Source organism: Gavia stellata, chromosome 1 (assembly GCF_030936135.1).
Source record: "Gavia stellata isolate bGavSte3 chromosome 1, bGavSte3.hap2, whole genome shotgun sequence".
Taxonomy (NCBI): Eukaryota; Metazoa; Chordata; class Aves; order Gaviiformes; family Gaviidae; genus Gavia; species Gavia stellata.
Window position 1 is genome coordinate 15,678,923 of NC_082594.1, and position 6,000 is coordinate 15,684,922.

Sequence of the window (6,000 nt, forward strand, 5' to 3'; positions counted from 1 at the left end):
TAGGCACTTGAACTGCTTTCTGGGAAGTGGAAGAACTTGATCTAGAAATTACTGGGTAAAATTCTTTGACCTAGTTTTGGTAGGAAGGCTAATCTAGGTTATGGCTTTCCACTACTCCCCACTATGATGATTGTGGTTGCCCTGATCGTAATCCTGTACATGTGAGCAGTTACACTCTCCTCAGTACTATTCCAAGAAAGCTATAATAAAACTAGTTGTCTGTAGCACACTGCGAACAGAACCCTAGCGAAATGTTAAACCATGGAGAAGACTGTCTGCATCGTGTTAAGTCTGGAGAGGATCAAGTGACTTCTGTTAGTTGTGAACCAGCTGACAATGTTCACACTTTGTTCTTTGTCCACTTCCCTCTTTGAAAGCATTTTCCAGAGCTTTGACTGGGTTAAACAGCAATAAACAGCCCTCCCTGCCCCCAGCTTCCTGTGCAGCTCTGCTGATCAAGCAGCTCAAGTTCTCAGACATCAGTGTTCCAGGTCCATTGCTTGTCTTGAGCTGGCAGAGTGTGTTTGTGTGGTTGAGGGGTTGTAGAGGGTGGGAACTTCGGTATTGTTGGAGTTAAGTGGTCAGACTTTCTGTAAGATGAAGATAGAAGACAATATTCCCAGCTTCTATAAATGAGCAGTTTCTTTACTTGAATGAAGCTTATCATATTTGCAAAGGATCTAGCCTGGAGCAGTTGTGTTTCTGATACTGGTTTGAGATACTGCAAGATACAGCTGCTACTTGGGAAGCCACTGTTTGTTTTGTGAAGCAAGTGCCATGAAGCTTTATTGTAATTATTTATCAGTTTCCTGCATTATTTTTTTTGTGTGTGTTCTTTTTTTAACTGAACGGATCTCTTTCTCTTCTGTTTGCTTTTGAGCATTGATCAGGAGGCCCAGCACTCTTCAAACTGAAGACAGCATGCAGTCCTAGTATCCACAAGTGATCAGGCTGCCACCAGTCATTATAACAGAGCACTGCTTTTATATGCTGAAATGAATGGCCATATATGAAATATCTAGGAACTCCATTAGTATGATATAAAAGAAGAATCTTTATATTGCTGCTTTTTGTGACTGAGAGTTAGTGGTTGTTTCGTAACTCCATAGTCCTATGCTCTCAGAACTTGGTTCTTTGCTGTATTCCTCACAAGACATCAGAAGAAAAGCACATGAATTGTAAATCTGCTTTTAATTCTGCATTGTGGCAATTGTAGTGTAGCGAGGCTGGGGTATGCAGTTATTGTGTTTAATGTTGCAGGTGGACTGAACTTGCAAATCCAGTTTTCTTGCTGTTAGTTATTCCTAAAGTGACCCACCTCAGGTATGTGAATTTAGGCAGGAGATGTATTCTGGACATGAAAAGGTATTCTCTGTTCTGTTGAACTCCTCAACATGCAATTGTTGTCCCTCTTGCTCTGGAGGTTACTAGTGTGCAAGAAAGCAGAACTCCGAACAGCGTATCCTGCTGTGCTATTTTCGAAAAAGAAGCAGGGGAGTTGTGAGTTTTTTCTCTTTGAAGAGATCAAAATATGCTGGAACATAGCAGGAAATTGTTTGCACAACAAGCAATGTCCTAGCAGTGGCCTTTACATTTAGTTTTGGCCTGGTGAAATTTTTTTTAGGGAAAAGCTGGAGAACTTGCCAAAGGTTTCTAAGCTCATGTGCTAAAGGGTGTAGACATGGTCAGAACAAAGATCTCTCTTTTGGATCTGTGTAGCTTGACTTACTGATGCTCTTTCTTCTGGCAGATAGAGAAGTCAAATACTCAGTACTTACGCAGTGTAGGATATTAGTTAGGGTTGCGATTTGCCCAATGGAAAATAGCCTCAATTCTAAGGGGAGAATAAAGTCTTTAGAAAAGAGTAAGTCATATATGCAACAATCAAAAGAAAGCAGCCCATTTGTACAGACACTTGTTGCTTTTCTTTATGAGCCCTGTCAAGGAAACTGAGTTACCTAGTCTTTCTTCTAACGCTTTAGAAGCACCCATTGCCTTAGTGCTGGCCAGATGCAACACCTTGGTTTCCAAGCTGCTTTAAACTTGATGTGGAGAAGGTCAAAACAAACAATAGACAAACTCAAAATTTTGAGTATCAGAGTGAGAATATATTTCTTTTGGTATTCTAAAAGGACACTTAAGAGCCTGCAAACTTGGAGTCCCTCTTATTCCTTCAATTTTCAGAGTTCCTGAATTGGATGTTTTGAAGTATAGAGATGACCTGACACTGAAGGATAAAATTAATCATTGATCCAGTCTTCAAAGCAGTGTTTTTATAGTGAAGCAAACACTAAATTCTAATGGAAACTAAAGCTTAGACACTGCAGGATCAACACCAGGAACTGGCAGTCCCTGTGTCTATGCTGCTTGTGAGAACTGTCAAATGCAGATTCCTAAATTCATTTAACTTTTCTGTTTTTTTAAGTCTGCTATCTCAGTCATACACCAGTTGGGCCTCCTTCAGTGTTGTCTAGAGAATGTGTTTACAATCTGCACAGGTCCATTCTCATTCTATCTGCTTCCATATCACAGCTAAACTCTTAACCTCCTGAGTTACCTAGGCCATTTTCAGTCTCTGATGGTGTTCCACTTTGCTTTTGGCAATATTGTAATTTTGTTGCTTATATCTTTTTGCAATAAAGCATGTTAAGAATGTTATGTATGTTGTCAGGGCAAAAATAGTGGCATGAGTATATAAGAGCTTTAATAGTCTCTAAACAAAAAGGAAAGGTATGAAAGTAGATTTGCAAAGAGATAATGTTCAAGTTACTGAATATTATCACAGTAACATAATCTTGTTTTAATAGGTTTTTTTTAATAAAAAAAGAAATATAGCACTGCATTTCTGGACTGCTTTGAAGCCTTTGATGCAGGGCTCCATCAAAACAATTAAGCTAGAAGGGCTATGATTTGGTACTGGAACACGGGGTAAAGGAGAGTTGCATAAAAAGGAAAGACCTGTGGGAGGAAGGCAGAACGCTGCAGTCCTGAGATGTGGTCATATGGTTGATCTTGACGTGTTTGAAGGGCGAAGTAACATTCATGATATCTGACCTAAGGTGGCTATGTTCTGTAGCCACTGGATGATTTCCCAAGCCTGTAGTAGTAAGTGAAATACATTTTAATATGAATCACAAAACCATGAATTTTAAGGATTAAAAATGAGCATAGGGGTTTTGTGAAAGAGCTGTAATAATCAGTCTGAATGCTGGTGATAGGGGCTTAAAACATGATACTGTACATGCAGTTCTGTGATGTGTCACCAGAGGGGTTCCTAATCAAGACAGAACTATGAACTGCATTGCTCAGCCATCAGTATTAGCAAGAAAACAGTCCTGTTGAGGGGATGAACTATGAACAGTTGAATCATTTTTTACAGTATTAAGAAACTCAGTTAAGGAACAGTTGAAAAACTGACTGTAGCATAAGTATACCTAGAGAAGGGGAGGAGCTATTCATGCTAAAAATTTGTTGCAAAAAATGAATATAAACACATCATAAACTTACGATTGAATTTAGAATAACTAATCATCAGAGAAGTGAGTGGGAAGAGACTTCCATGAGGAAGGGACTATATTAAGGAAGCACTTCTTTACTGAGAGGGTGGTCAAACACTGGAACAGGCTTCCTAGAGAGATGGTCGATGCCCCAAACTTGTTGGTGTTTGAGACATTTGAACAATGCCCTTAATATGGTTTAGCTTGGTCAGCCCTGAATTGGTCAGGCAGTTGGACTAGATGATCATTGTAGGTCTCTTCCAACTATTCTATTTCCCAGTTGCCTGGGACAGTGCTAGACCTCAGTCTATGAAACGAAAGGCCTTTTTCTGTCTTCTGCTCGTACTTCAGCTTTATGCCTCATGTAGGTCTAAAATTTGGTAGACTCCTGTGGCAAATCTTTAAAGTACTCTTTCCTTACAGAAATTAAGTGTCAATCTTTATTTACATAATCAGGATATCTGCATGCTAAATTACTATTTCAGTTATTTAATACAGTCAACCCCTCTACATGTGTAGAGCATAGCTAAATTCAGGTCCACTGCTTGTTCCAGTGCTGCAGTGACCTCCAGGACTGCGGCCTAAATATGTACTTAGTGGTGGTACGATACACTGAAAAGCTGTCCTGTTCGCCCCACTTCCTAAGTATGTAACTTAAAGCTGGGGTTCCACTTACTGTTAGAAAACGAATGTAAAGTTAAAGGTAAGATTTATGAATTGTACCTTACGTTGTCTAGTATCCTGAAAGGCTATGACCTGAAAGGTCAGGTTTTATATTTGCACCGATACCTCTGAAATCTTAAGCACGTAATTTTGCTTTATTGTAGTAACAAGATTACAAAATACATTAAATGATTGAGCTGGGCAAAAATGCACTAGGTCTGGTACTCTAGCACTTAAAAGTATATATAGTGAACACTTTTTATTCAGGGGTTATGATTGTGGAAAGGATTAAGGGAATTATGAAACTGTCTAATAAAATAAAAATCCAACTGAAATTGATATAGTAACTCCAAAGATTTAATTTTATTCATTCATCTGTGCAACAGAGGTGAGAATCCCAGTAACTGAGTTGCACTAATTGTTTCCAAACTTTTCAAGTCAAAACCAGCAGTTTTCCATCAAAGAATGCAATTAAGAAAAATCACAAAAGTTACTTCAAACCACTCTTCCCCCTGTATCTCAAGCTCAGTAAAAAAAAAAAAAGAAACAGCCCTGCTACCCCCATTTCGGGTGCATGGCTGGTGCTGTAAGACTACTCATTAGCCATGGTTTGCTGGAGTCAGCTGTGCCTTGGACATGACAGGTTGTGCTGGTTTTGGCTGGGATAGAGTTAATTTTCTTTCTAGTAGCTAGTATGGGGCCATGTTTTGGATTTGTGCTGAAAACAGTGTTGATATACACAGGGATGTTTTAGTTACTGCTGAGTAGTGCTTACACAGAGTCAAGGCCTTTTCTGCTTCTCACACCACCCCACCAGCGAGTGGGCTGGGGGTGCACAAGGGGTTGGGAGGGGACACAGCCGGGACAGCTGACCCCAACTGACCAAAGGGATATTCCATACCATATGATGTCATGCTCAGCATATAAACTAGGGGGAAAGCTGGCCGGGGGACCGCTGCTTGGGGACGGGCTGGGCATTGGTCAGAGGGTGGTGAGCAATTAATTTTCATTTGTATCACTTGCCTTTCTTGTTTGTTGTTGCTATTTTCCTTTTCATTACAATTTTCATTATTATTATAAATATTATTTTATTTCATTTTTTAAACTGTTCTTGTCTCAACCCACGAGCTTTCTCACTTTAACTTTTCCGATTCTCTCCCCCATCCCACTGGGGCGGGGGGAGTGAGGGAGCAGCTGTGTGGTGCTTAGTTGCCAGCTGGGGTTAAACCACGACAGTCCTTTTTGGCACCCAACGTGGGGCTTGAAGGGTTTGAAATAATAACTGATTGAACAGAGCATATTAGAAGGGATTTATATCTGTTAACAGCTGTGGGTCACAATATTGATTCATCTGTTCTTGACATTCGTTTATTTGATCTGCACCATGCTCTTTTTTTTGCTGTGTCTGTTAAAGATTGGTGTTGGCTTTTTCAGCTTGCTGTGCTCTGTAGTGATTAGTGATGTTTTGCCTGGGAGATTCGTTATTAAAGCACTGACCTTGAGCTTAATCTGGTATTTGGTCTCTGTACTGAAGCCATTACTGTACTTCGGGTACCATCTCATGGAGACAATTAACAATTATACTTCTTCCTCTGAGAGGTTTTTCGTGGAGGAAGTACAGAACGGCACCCTTGCTACCTTCTTCTGTGATGTTGTCTCCCTCGTTACAGTAACTTCTCAGTACCTTGAACATCCTTGGGCAGTTAAAATACTTCCATTGGTATTTCTTAGAAATACTGCTTTGGTCTTGTCTGAGGTCCCTAAGAGGGAGCAGGAGACAGAATCAGAAGAGGCAGCCTGTTCTGCAGTAGAGCAGTCACAAGAACAGGAGGAAGAGACT